At 40.2% G+C, this 12,970-nt stretch overlaps 2 pseudogenes; both read left to right on the top strand.

The window, feature by feature from the left end:
- The first annotated feature begins 1,723 nt into the window (after nt 1-1,723).
- On the top strand, nt 1,724-2,731 carry LOC102468233 (cyclin-H pseudogene; annotated as a pseudogene).
- A 1,764-nt stretch (nt 2,732-4,495) lies between these two features.
- Nucleotides 4,496-11,498, top strand: LOC114009592 (coiled-coil-helix-coiled-coil-helix domain-containing protein 2 pseudogene; annotated as a pseudogene).
- Nucleotides 11,499-12,970: the final 1,472 nt, after the last annotated feature.

The following is a 12,970-nucleotide window of genomic DNA, read 5'->3' as shown; positions in this document are numbered from 1 at the left end:
TTTTGCTATAGGGCACATGCGTTCGCCTGGAAGACAGAGAGACAGAAAGTGAGAAATCACCCCCACCAGGGGGATGGCCACATCGCAATCCCCTCTTCTCCATTCTCCTCTCGGGATCTTGGGCACGCACGTGAGTTCAAATCACCGGGTCTGGGACTCAAACTGTGGTTGACTATGTGGGAGTCCAGCGACATAGCCATTACACTAACTGCTGGTCCCAAAAGATGTGGGTTCCTGACAATCATCCTGAAAACTCCCTGGTGTTGCTTTCACAGAAGTAATCATTTCACATTTGTTGCACACATACTCTAGTGTTGCTGATGCCTTATTTATTTATTTATTCATTCATTTGTATTTTTTTTTAAGATAGATTTTTGTTATAGGTCACAGAGAGAGACAAGGAGAGAGAAAGTAGAAAAGTCACACCCCCCCATAGGGGATGGCCATGTTGTAATCCCTTCTCCATTCTTTTGGGATTTTGGGTACCTACACACATACACCCAACATGAGTTTGAAGCCACAAACATAGTCCACCATGTGGGAGTCCAACACCTCAACCACTACCCCACTTGCTGACCACAGTGCTTCATTTATTTTAAAAGGCAATCCTACCACATCTGGTTTGTCCTCTAGGAAACAAAGCCTTGTATGTCACCTTTTAAAGTACTCTTTCATATAATTCATCCTGTTTTCGAGAAATCTAGTACTGCTTCTTCTAGATAGGACTAGCAAGCTTTTCTCAAACATTGTTCCACAGGACACTCTACTCATAAAGCCTGCAAACATTTTTTCCCCTCTTGGAGGATCACAATCCATGTTGCCTTGATTGTAAAAGCTCTATGGGGTCAGAAACCATATCTTTCATAATCATTTTTAAAAATTATTTTATTATCTTTCAGATTCTTTTTTGGGGGGGAGAGGTTTTTGCTATAGGGCGCATGCGCTTGCCAGACAGAGAGAGACAGAGAGACAGAAAGCGAGAAATCACCCCCAGGGGGTATGGCCATGCAGCAATCCCTTCTCCTCCATTCTCCTCTTGGGATCTTGGGCATGCACGCACATGCGCCCAGAGTGAGTTTTAAGCCACCGGGTCCGGGACTCGAACCATTGTCGACTACATGGGAGTCCAGCAACATAGCCATTATGCTAACTGCTGGTCCCAAGAATTATTTTATTATGGACGTCTGTATGTATGTACTTACTTATTTAAATTTGACCAGAGAGGGAAAGTGCGAAAGCAAGCCACCAGGTCTGGGACTCAAACTATGGTTGGCCATGTGGAAATCCGGCGCCCTTTACCATTCTGCCACCTGCTGACCCCTCTTTCATAGTCATTCTCTATCCCTGAGCTCAGCATAAAATTGGCATAGTTGGTTAGTCAACAGCATTGACTAGACAGAATAGAAGCACTGAGAAATCCCTCAGTAAGGAAACCTCCTTGCCTTTATTTCACTCACTGTGCCAAAGGTTTGACTACACTTGTTTTGTGAGGGAACACCGCACTGCCTCTACAGGACAGTGCTGTCAGATTATGTCACTTCACTTTCAATAAGGGTTACCTGACTCCTCCAACGAAAGGATGAAAAAACTTATCAATCCAGCCATCATTAAAAAATATACCTCTGCCACACCTACGTCGTTGGCGTGGGCGCGACGAAAGCCAGAGCCTGTCTCCTCAAGTCGGCTCCAAACGCGACCCCTGACTAGCTCGGCACGCGATGGTGACGTCAGCGCGCGCGCGGCTGGCGCCCCCTCAGGCCAAGCCAGTGAGGAGCAGCTGGCCTGAGTCCAGACTGACGCCAGCTGCAAATTCAAATGGGAAGTGGTGACTAACGGGAAGGTTCTTCCAAATGACCCAATCTTTCTTGAGCCTCATGAAGAAATGACACTGCAAATTCTAGAAGTAAGAAAAGACTACTGTTATTCTTTTCCGTGATTAAGCCAACAGCGCTAAGGTCTGTTGTGAGTACAGCTCGTATGTATTTTAATCGTAATAATTTGAATAACGCAGTAATGGAATATAAACCCTCCATAATAATGCTCACGTGTGTATTTTTGGCCCGCAAAGTGGAAGAATTCAATGTCTCTACTCCTCAATTTGTTGGAAATCTTGGGAACATCCTCTTGGACAGAAGAAGGACCTTGAACAGGTTTTTGGAATATGAACTACTATTCAATGCTTAGACAGCAACTTAATTTCGATCTTATTGTTCACAGTCCTCTTGAACCATTTGAGGGCTTCCTCATTGATTTATTACATGTTGGAAAAATCCAGAGATTTTTAAGACAAACAGCTGATGACTTTAATAGAACTGCACTAACAGATGCTTATGTTTTATCATACCTTCCTAAATTGCCCTGGCTGCTATTTTATCTGCTGCCTCCTAGGCTGGAATTATTATGGAAATTTACTTATCAGAGAGTCTGATGTTCAAGAGAGAACAGAATTTGCTAGTCACAGCTACTAAATACAATTAAAAGCATGAGGAAACTTAGTGAAAAAAAAAAAAAAAAGTATGAACCACCTAGATCTGAAGAAGCTGCTGTGCTGAAAAGAAGTTAGATTGGTGTCACTCTGCTGAACCTACATTTAACATAATCTAAAAAAAGAAAGAGGAAAGGCTATGAAGATGATGACTATGTCTCAAAGATATCCAAACATGAGGAGGAAGAATGGGCTGATGATGACCTGGTAGATTCTCCCTATGTGAAGTTGATTTTTCAATGCTAACTAATCAACAGAATAGTACACCTGTCTGATATTTAAACTACAACTTCCTTTCATAATCAAGATTCTCAGCAAAATAGGAATAGAAGGGCCGTTCCCTAACATAATAAAAGCCATATATGAACAGACCTACTGAGAATATCATACTGAATGGGGAAAAGTTAAAAGCTTTCCCATTAAAAACTGAAACAAAACAAGACTGCCCACTCTCTCCACTTCTTTTTACATAGTCCTGGCAGTCCTAGCCAATGGAATCAGATAAGAGAACAAAATAAAAGGCATTCGGATAGGAAAAGAAGAAGCTATACTGTCCTTATTAGCAGATGATATGATTATATACATGGAAAATTTCAAAGGGAAAAAAATCCATGAAAAAACTCCTAGATGTGATGAATCAGTTCCATAAAGCTGCAGAATACAAAGTCAATATATAAAAATCTATACCATTTTTATACACTAACAATGAACAGACTAAAGAAATCAATCCCATTTACAATAACTACAAAACAAATAAGATTCCTAGGAATAAATCTGACAAAAGAGGTAAAAGACCTTTATAAGTAAAATTATGAAACACTGAATAAAGCAATTAAGTATGATTCAAAAAAATAGAAGGACATCCTGTGCTCTTGGATTAGAAGAATCAATATAATCAAAATGTCAGTTCTACACAAAGTAATTCACATATTCAAGATTCCCTGAAACATTCTTCACAGAAATAGAACAATTGCAGGTAGCATAACGGTTAAGGCACTGGACTCTTACATGGTTGACGGCGGTTTGAGTCCCAGACCCAGACACTTGAAACTCACACCAGGCATGTGTGCGTGTGTGCCCAAAATTCCCAGAGAAAAATGGAGAAGACATTACAGCATGGTCATCCCCCTGGGGGTTGATTTCCCATTCTCTCTCTGCTGTTTAAAGAAACCCAGCTGCAGTGTCCTGCATAGTAAAACACTTCTACCCTGCAGGCTGAGGCCACTTGAAGGTTCTGGTTTGAGTCCTAGCCCACTCTTATGGTCAGGCCTGGTGGCACATGCCTTTAGTTCCAGCAACTATGAAGACAGGTGTGAGGATTCTGACAGAGCTAGACCCTGGCAAGAATGGAAGGAAGAAAGGAAGGTAGGCAGGGAGGAGGGACAGAGAGAGGGAGGCAGGTTGATTGGCCAGGGAAATGCAAATTAAAACCAAAATGAGATGCCATTTAACCCAAGTTAGAATAGCTTGAGATAAAAAAAAAAAAAAGAAGTGTTGGTGAGGCTGTGGTGAAAATGGAACTCTCTTACACTGTTGGTGGAATGTCAATTGGTTCCACCTCTGTGGAAAATAATATGGAAGTTTCTCAAAAACCTATAAATAGAACTTCCATACGACCCAGTAATCCTACTTATTGATATTTACCCAAGTGACAGGAAAATACTCAACTGGAAAGACATTTGCCCATCCATGTTTATTGCAACGTTGTGATTGCCTAAACAGGGAACTAACCTTAGTGTCCATAAACTGATAACTGGGTTGAAAAACTTTCGCACATGTATGGTATGGGATATCCCACAGCTATAAGAAACAATTAGATCCTATTATTTGACTCAAAATGGATTGATAGAGAAGACTTAATGTTGAGTGAAGTGAGCTAGACTTTGAAAGATGTACTTTGTATATCTCCACTCAATGTATGCCAAGTGCTATGGCAGATTGAGAGACTTGAAAATGTGATGGTGGAGAGGATGGGTATAAGTGATAGAAACTGTAAGGAGGGGAGAGTGGATGGTAGATGAGCGGGTGGTGGAGGGTGAGTGTGAGGTGCATAAAGCTTTTTCCCTTTGTTCTTGTTGGCTTTTCTGTTATATTTTCTAGGCTGTGTTGTTTATGGACATCATAGTTATTCCTTCTTGGCGCATTGTCAGAATGAAATTGTTCCTTTTTATCTCTGAAGAAATATTGCTATATCAGTTTTTTTCCAAAACAGTCTTGGTACTCCTTTTTTATTTTCTTTATTGTTTATATATTTTGCATCATTTTGTTCTGTTGTTCTAGAAATGTCACTGAAAATTATGAATCAATGAATGTTTGTAAATCCATTCAGCATTTTTATTCTAATGACTTTTAAATAAGTAAAAAATGAGAGTATGTGTGGTAAAATATGTGCATGTATATGTATACACGTATGTATGTGTATACATATATATGTATACATACACATGTACATATGTATATACATATATACATACATATATATATATACACACAGACACAATTTTTTAAAGAATTATTTTATTTACCTTTATTTGTTGTTACTATCATTTTCCAGTTTGACCAGAGAGAGACAGAGAGAGGGAAAATGAGAAAGCAAACCACCAGGTCTGAGACTTGAACCACAGTAGGCAATATGGGAGTCCAGCACCTTTAACCACCACACCACCTGCCAGCCCCTACACACACAGATTTAAGCATCATTTTATGTTTTAAGTCAAGAAACCATCAATGATGGGAGCAAGAATGTAGAATAAATAGGTCTTTCTATCCCAGTTATGGGCCATGTCACAAGTTGAAGGCTTTGATGATTTTCAAGCCCAGGATTTACTAAGAGAACTTTGCTGAATAATTTTGGGGTCCAATTTGAAAAACAAAGCGTAACCATGGTCAGCCTTTTATAATCCTACAGATTTCAGACAGTCCTTTGGCTATTTGTCCCTTGCTCTTGAGGTTTAGCCACTGCCTTCATTTGGTTCTACCAGCATGTTCCACTTCTTCTCACTTTAAGTTTTTTAAAGAGCCACCTAAGAAACTATCCTCTCTCTATTTACCCAGTTAATTTTTCCTTAACTTTCATATATAGGTTCAAGCATAATTCTTTCTCAGTGAATAGTTCCTGGTCTCTAACCTATAACACTCTCATAGCATCATAAACTTTTTTTTTTTTTTTTGGAGAGGTTTTTTCGCTATAGGGCGCGTGCGCTCGCCAGACAGATAGAGAGAGACAGAGAGACAGAAAGCGAAAAATCACCCCCCAGGGAGGATGGTCACGCCGCAATCCCTTCTCCTCCGTTCTCCTCTCGGGATCTTGGGCACGCACGCACACGCGCCCAGCGTGAGTTTTAAGCCACCGGGTCCGGGACGCGAACCGTGGTCAACTACGTGGGAGTACAGCGACATAGCCATTACACTAACTGCTGGTTCCCACACCATAAACTTTGACCTAGTAATATTCATTGCAAATTTAGTCAAACAATTAACCAGGTAATTAGTTACTTAATATCTATCTCTGCTTTAGTTAGAAGCTTTATGAGATATTGATGATACTGGCCTTGCTCAGTGTTGCTTAAAACTATATACTTGATGAGTGCTTGATAAATACTTGTATAAATTTAGTCTTTATTTTATAATTCAGTAGGGTTTAGAAAACCTCCTAGAGACCAAATTAACTAACAACTTTTCTCCCAACATGACATTGCTCTTACTAAGAGAATAATCAAATAAATATAATTATGGACACCATCTGAGTATTTAATTAAATTAAGAGTATTAGCTTTGTGTACTTAAAACAGATTTAGTTTAGTGTGTACCTCTTATTTATTAAAGAAAATATTTTCTGAACATATATCTAGGCCAGGATTAGTTTTTAACTACTTTAATTTAGCTGTGGGGGTCTGCTATGCTCTGGATACTGAGAATAACAAAAAGGCTAATTTTAGCGGTTTCTTTCCTCCAAGAGTAGGTTAATAAAGCAGAAAGTTGACAAAGTGCTCATGGAAACTAGGACTGATCAGAACCTAAACAAAATTTTATTCAGTCTAATTGAAATAGATAGCTGACAAAAATAATTTTACACAAGGGATTTTCTTTTCATTTTTTTTTCTTTGTTAGGTCAGAGGGCACATGTACAAGACAAAGAGGGAGAGAAAGAGAGAGAAAGCACTAGCTCCCTGGGTCTGATCTCATTGCAATCCTTTTTCCTCCAGTTCTCAGTCCCCTCAGGATCCTGGGCACATGCATGTGTGCTCAGTGTGTAAGCTGCTAGGGCCAGGACTCAAAGCCTGGTCAGCCATGTGAGATCTAGCCTCCTCTGTATAGTCTGCAACTGCTGTGTTATGGGGCCAAGTCTTTCGATTTTTTCCCCCTTCTTTTTCTTAGGATCATTTGAGTCTATTCTAAATCATATTTTCTGTGAGCAAAGTTGATTTGGTTGGTATGGTTTTCTACAAACATTACTTATTTCTCATTCTCCTTCCTTATCTTTTTAGTCATTCTCATAATCATCACTCCTATCTTTTAATGTTCCAGTTCAGAGAACTGAGCAATAGGAGAAATGACTAAAGAACAGGAATAATGGAGTGGTAACTGTTAGTGAAATAAATTATATCTTCCATTCTGAATTTCTATCTGCTATGTCTATTTTTCCCTTTCCCTTTTCCCCTCCCTTTCTTTCCTTTCCTCTTTCCTTCTTTTCTATTCTTACTTTCTTTACTTCTTTTTGTTTCTCTTTCTTTACTTTCTTTCCATATTCCCATATATTCTTCCTTTTGATCTTAGTAGAGATCTGAAGTATAATTTGGATGGTGCCTCTCTCACAAAAACTAGTCTCTGTCACCAACAATACAAATATCACTTTGTGGATTTTATAGCACTAGAAGTGTTTCTACCAAAAATAGAATGTTAAAGAGGAGTTATTAGCAAGCTCATTAGAATTTTGTTTATATTTCATTTGCAAAATCACTTTAAAATGTTCCTTCTGGGGTTCGTATGTGGTGTGGTGGTTAAGGATGCTGGACTCCCAGATGACAACCATGGTTCAAGTCTTGGACCTGGTAGCTTTCTTTCTCACTTGCATTCTCTTTTGCTCTATCTCCTCTCTGGTCAAAAAGAGAGAGAGAGAGAGAGAGAGAGAGAGAGAGAGAGAGAGAGAGAGAGAGAGAGAGAGAGAGAGAGAGAAAGAACAAAAAAGAGAAAAGAGGAAAGAAAGAAAGAAAGAAAGAAAGAAAGAAAGAAAGAAAGGAAGGAAGGAAGGAAGGAAGGAAGGAAGGAAGGAAGGAAGAAAGAAAGAAAGAAAGAAAGAAAGAAAGAAAGAAAGAAAGAAAGAAAGGGAGAGAGAGAGAGAAGGGGAGGGAGAGGGAGAAGGAGAGGGAGAGGAAGGAGGGAGGGAAGGAGGGAGGGAGGGAAAGTTAAATAAAATAATTCTTTAAAAATGTTATCTCTTCGTTGATACTGTCTTTTTAGTATAAAAATCTCTGCCTTTCTTGGCAAGCTATTGTAGCACAGTGGTAGTGCAGACTCAGCAGTCCTGACTACATAAGAAGGTCCTAGGTTCATGTCCTCAGATTTCCCTGTGCACACTGGGTGTGTGCATGACCCATGATCCTGGCTGGCTGAGGCTGGGGGTGCATCACTGCACGGAGGTCTTGTCAGGGTTGCCCATCTCTTACTCTCTCTCTCTCTTTTCCTTTCTCTCTCTCTGTCTCTCCCTCTCTCGTGGAAGAAATAGATGAATGAACTAAAAAAAAAAAATAAAATAAAACCTCTGCCTTCTAATACCAAAAGCTATTATCAAGTCAATAGGTCATAGAGAAATTAACAAACATAACAGGAAAAACTCTACCTCACAAAAGAAAACCCTAATTCCAGATATTCTGATCTTTGGGGAACATTAGGCATGGCTTGTTTTGCACTGGAAGCTTTCCCAACTTTAAAGGTTCACACTTCTGATTAGAAGACTCCATGAATCTGTCAGTACTATAACTTAGTCTTTCTCAAGCAATGGGATTTTTTTTCAGAAACAAAATTAAAATATGAAAATGACAAATTGGAGCTGTTTAGACTGGGGGGTACAGAACATACAATTTGCTGATTCTCCTTCCCCACTGTCCCCTGGATAAATCATGAAGTTCAGTAAAACCCATCTTTAAAACCCCTAATTTAATTTTATACTAATTGTAATGGAATTTCACTTTTGGTAATCTACCTTCACATTTGACATCTTTATACATGTTCAAGCTCAAGTATGTAACAAGTAAACTCTTGCTGTCACTCTAAATCTTCTTTTCCAGATTCTTTGTTTAAAGTGTTTTTACTCGTGACAAAGACTACATGGGTACATATGTGATAATATAGAGAGAAACACCCTCAATAAGGTCTTATGCCTTGGAACCCCTTCCTCCAGCCTTCCAACTCCTCAGGATCTTGGACATACACATGGCATATTTTTTAGGTCAACCCAAGGATCCAAATGCATGGTCAGCCCTGTGGTTTCCAGCATGCAGTGTAGTATGCTACTGAATGTACCACTGAAGTTGGACCCCTTTTCCGTATTCTACTCACCTAAAGGCTTTATTCATCCTTAGAATGATGCCATGATACAAAAGCAAGGAGACTCAAGGTGACAGTTTTTTGCGGAAATAGTATTTGTTGAATCCTTTCAAGTCCTCACTGTCTCTCCATAGGCTAATCCTGCTGTTATTTTGTTATAAGGTTATTCTCTTCTTTAGTTTCCATCTGCCTTGGTAGATGACAAGGACTTTAGAGAGCTCAAGCTGTTTTCAATTTTAGGGAAGAAGAAAAATTAGCCTGCCATTTGAGCTTCCCAGGGTCTGTAATGAAGTACTCTGCTGAGAAGTCAGGTTTTAGAACTAGCTTGGATTGTTCTTTATTTGGGGATTTATGAGGACAGACTCCTTAAAATGTGCTATAGTCTTAGAAGGGCACATTGTTAAATCAGAATTTCATTTAATTTTGAGTTTATTTCCCCAATGCTACCAAAAGCATTTGTTCAACTGCTTGGCATTTGAGGCTACCTAAGAAGTGCTGCATAACCCTGCTCCCCACCATCTCAGTATTTCAGTCTTGATGATTTTTTTTCTCAATAACCCTTATTGCCTACTTGTATTTTTTTCCCCTCTAGTAATTTCCTTTGGGTTGATCATTTTTCCTCTACTTCAACCCAGTAGAAGTGCTTTCTTCCCATATCAGAGGTTAAACGCAGTTCAGTTTTTCCAACCCTTACTTCCAGCCTCATTTCATTCTAAGAGACATGAGCCCCAGTTGGTGCTCCCTTCTCAGATGACTGAGTTTCAGCTCTACAAATCCCAACCTTTAAAGCTTCTGATTCCAATGAACCTCCATCTTTTCCTTTTGTTCTCCATGCTGAGAGCTGGTGGCTGTTCCTTCAACTGCTACTTCTATAAAACTTAGTGTTTTGGTCTTTTCAGTTATCTAGTCAACAACTTTATACCTAGTTAGCAATTCTTTATATTAAATTATCTGTGTTCAAATAACTGGTGCGGTCTCTCTGTCCTGATTGGATCCTGATCAATGCATTGGAGTTCTGATTTGATCAATAGGAGTATGAGAAAGACTAGGAGAGAGATGGAGCAAGTGCAGGGGGTAGAAATGAAGAATTTGAGATGTCTGCAATAACTATAAATACAGATGTCAAGCATACACTTGGGTAAATGAGTTCAGTGTTCCAAGGAAGGGTTAAACTTGGAATATAATTTGGTATTCAAGAATTTACACAGTATGTGAAGTCACAGGGCTGGATGATTTCACCTAGGAAGGGGAGATTAAAAAGCATTAAAGGGGATTTTATCTACAGAGAGAAGAAAAAGAGGCCCTAAGGTACAGAAGCTATTCAATAGGCTTTTGTTCATTATGCATCAATAATTGTTATGGGAAATAGATGTTTCCTAGTACATGTTAGGAAAGACTGGTCTAATCTTTGAGTACAAAGAACAAAAGTGGGCAACTGAACCTATTAGAATAGAAAACAGAAAGGGAGCTGGAGGAGAATCCCCAGTAAGGAACAGAAAGCAGCCCCAGTCACAGTGATGCAGGTGGGAAGATACTGCTGCAGGTACTGGAGCAGTATGGGAAGTTTAGGGTTCAGATTCTGGGTCAGGAGGAACCTGTTTCCCACCTGCATCACTGTGACTGGGGCTGCTAGCAGTATGGGAAGTTTAGGGTTCAGATTCTGGGTCAGGAGGAACCTGTGTGATCCTGACTGGCTAGAAAACTTGGGGACAGGGGCACCAGATCATAGCATGTTGAGACCCTGTCAAAGGATACCTCTATATATTTCTTTCTCATGAAAGGAAGGAAGCAAAGTTGAAGGAAGGAAAGAAAGAAGGAGTGGATAAAGGAAGAATGAAAGAAAGATTTAAAAACAAAACAAAAAACACTCCTCAGCAGAAGCTGTCTGGCTATTTTCAGTATTTTGGACTTCTGGTTGAGCTGCTTGTGCTTGCAGGGTTGCATGGAAGCCAAGGCCACACTTCCCGCATGGTCCCTCTGGCCACTGGGCACGTCAGATGAGAGCTGCCTGCAGGCCAGCAGCTCAGCCGCCTATAGTGGCCCCACATGTACAGTTGGCTCTCCTGTTGCTGCACCACAGCAGCCAGGTCTCTTGGCCCAGATGGCAACTACTGTGGTTGGTGCAAATAACTGTGGCTGTGTTCAAATAACTGGTAGGTTCTGCTATGGGACACAGACTGGGGCATCACTGGGGCTTCAGTGGAGGAAGTAAAGCTGAGCCTTCACGCCTAACATCACTTACCAGGAGCCTCAGAGAACCCAGCCAGCACATGAGCAGAAGCAGCCGATCAGACCTTGCCACTATGAGATAAACAGTTTTCAGAGTGTGCCCAGAACCAATGACATTAAGCCCTGTGAGGGTTTCAATGAGGGGCTGAAGCAGTACAAATTTGCAAATGAGTTATCCTCAACAAGAAGTTCAAATGGAAGAACTAGAAAGTCGACTCTCATGACCAAGTTAACTTAGTGTAAACCAATAATTGATAGGGACATTATAAAGTGTAAAATCATCAGTTAAACCTCTTCTGTTATCAATAGCTTCCTTCATAATTGCAATGAAAGAGTAAAATCTTCTGTGTGGAAGTCCATTGAAATGATATAGAATCTGGGTCAGGGCAGATGTTTGTGTGACCTTTATTAAAAATTATTTTATTGAGACCAGCAGTTAGCATAATGGCTATGTAGCTGGACTCCCATGTAGTCAACTGCGGTTCGCATCCTGGACCCTGTGGCTTAAAACTCATGCTGGTTTCATGTGTGTGCGTCTCCAAGATCCCAAGAGGAGAATGGAGGAGAAGGGATTGCAGCATGGCCATCCCCCCAGGGGTGATTTCTCGCTTTCTATCTCTCTGTCTCTCTCTCTGACTGCCTGGAGAGCGCACGTGCCCTATAGCAAAAACCTCTTAAAATTATTTTATTTATTTAATATTATTTGCTATTATTATTTTATTATTAACTTGAGCAGAGAGAGAGAGAGAAACAGAGACAGAGAAAGTGAGAAAGCAAGCTGCCAGCTCTGGGACTCAAACCACAGTCTGCCATGTGGGAGTCCAGTGCCTCAACCACCATACCACCTGCTGACCCCTGTGTGACCTTCTTAAACCAGCTGTTTTAATGAGTTAATTAGAATAAAACATTTTTCTTGGGAGAAAAAACAACAACACAGAAGCACAAGATGCACATATTTGGCTCAAGGATCTTCTGTGTTGTACCTTCTATGACCCTAACCAAAATACTTAGAACCCAGGAGATGTACAGACCTGGCTGAGGAGAGGAACATTTTAGCATTATGCTTATGACTCTTGTAGTTCTGCAATTTGACATGAACAGAGTTCTGCGTTTAAACACATGGGCTCTTTAGTCAGTGTTCTAGATTGAATCATGGTTTGTCCTCCAGAGTTTCATGTTTTGGAATTTGATGTTGAAAAGTGGTGAGGCCTAGTGGGCAGGGATTGGTTCATGGTGATAGCATCGTGGAGGTTACACTCTTGGGAACAGACTAATGATGTCTGGGTATGACCCAATAAGTTTTAGGTCTTATACAGAAAGGTTCTCGTGAAAGCTGGTTGCTATAAAAGTGAGAGAAAGCAAGTTGGTTCTCTTCCTCTCTGCATGTGCCCGCCATCCTCCGTGTTTTCAGCTGCCATGTTGTAGGCTTAGGGCTTTGGACTTTCCAGCCATTAGAATTGTGATTTTGCATACATATCTCTGTATTCTATGTAAAATCACCCAGAATCAGGTATTTCTGTTAGGAATGAAAAATAATGGACTAAGACAGTCAGGAATACCAGGTTTGAATCTTGGCATTAGCACTGTCTAATTTTATAATTTTAAGAACGTTTATCTTTTCTGAGTGTCAGTTTCCTTGCCTATAAAGTAAAAGGGGAAGGTGATTTCTCTCTTTCTTTCTCTGTCTCTCTGTCTCTCCAGCAAGCACAT

Source organism: Tupaia chinensis, unplaced genomic scaffold (assembly GCF_000334495.1).
Source record: "Tupaia chinensis unplaced genomic scaffold, TupChi_1.0 Scaffold000569_1, whole genome shotgun sequence".
Taxonomy (NCBI): Eukaryota; Metazoa; Chordata; class Mammalia; order Scandentia; family Tupaiidae; genus Tupaia; species Tupaia belangeri.
Note: the sequence above shows the minus strand (reverse complement) of the source record. Positions and strands in the feature narration are given on the sequence as shown.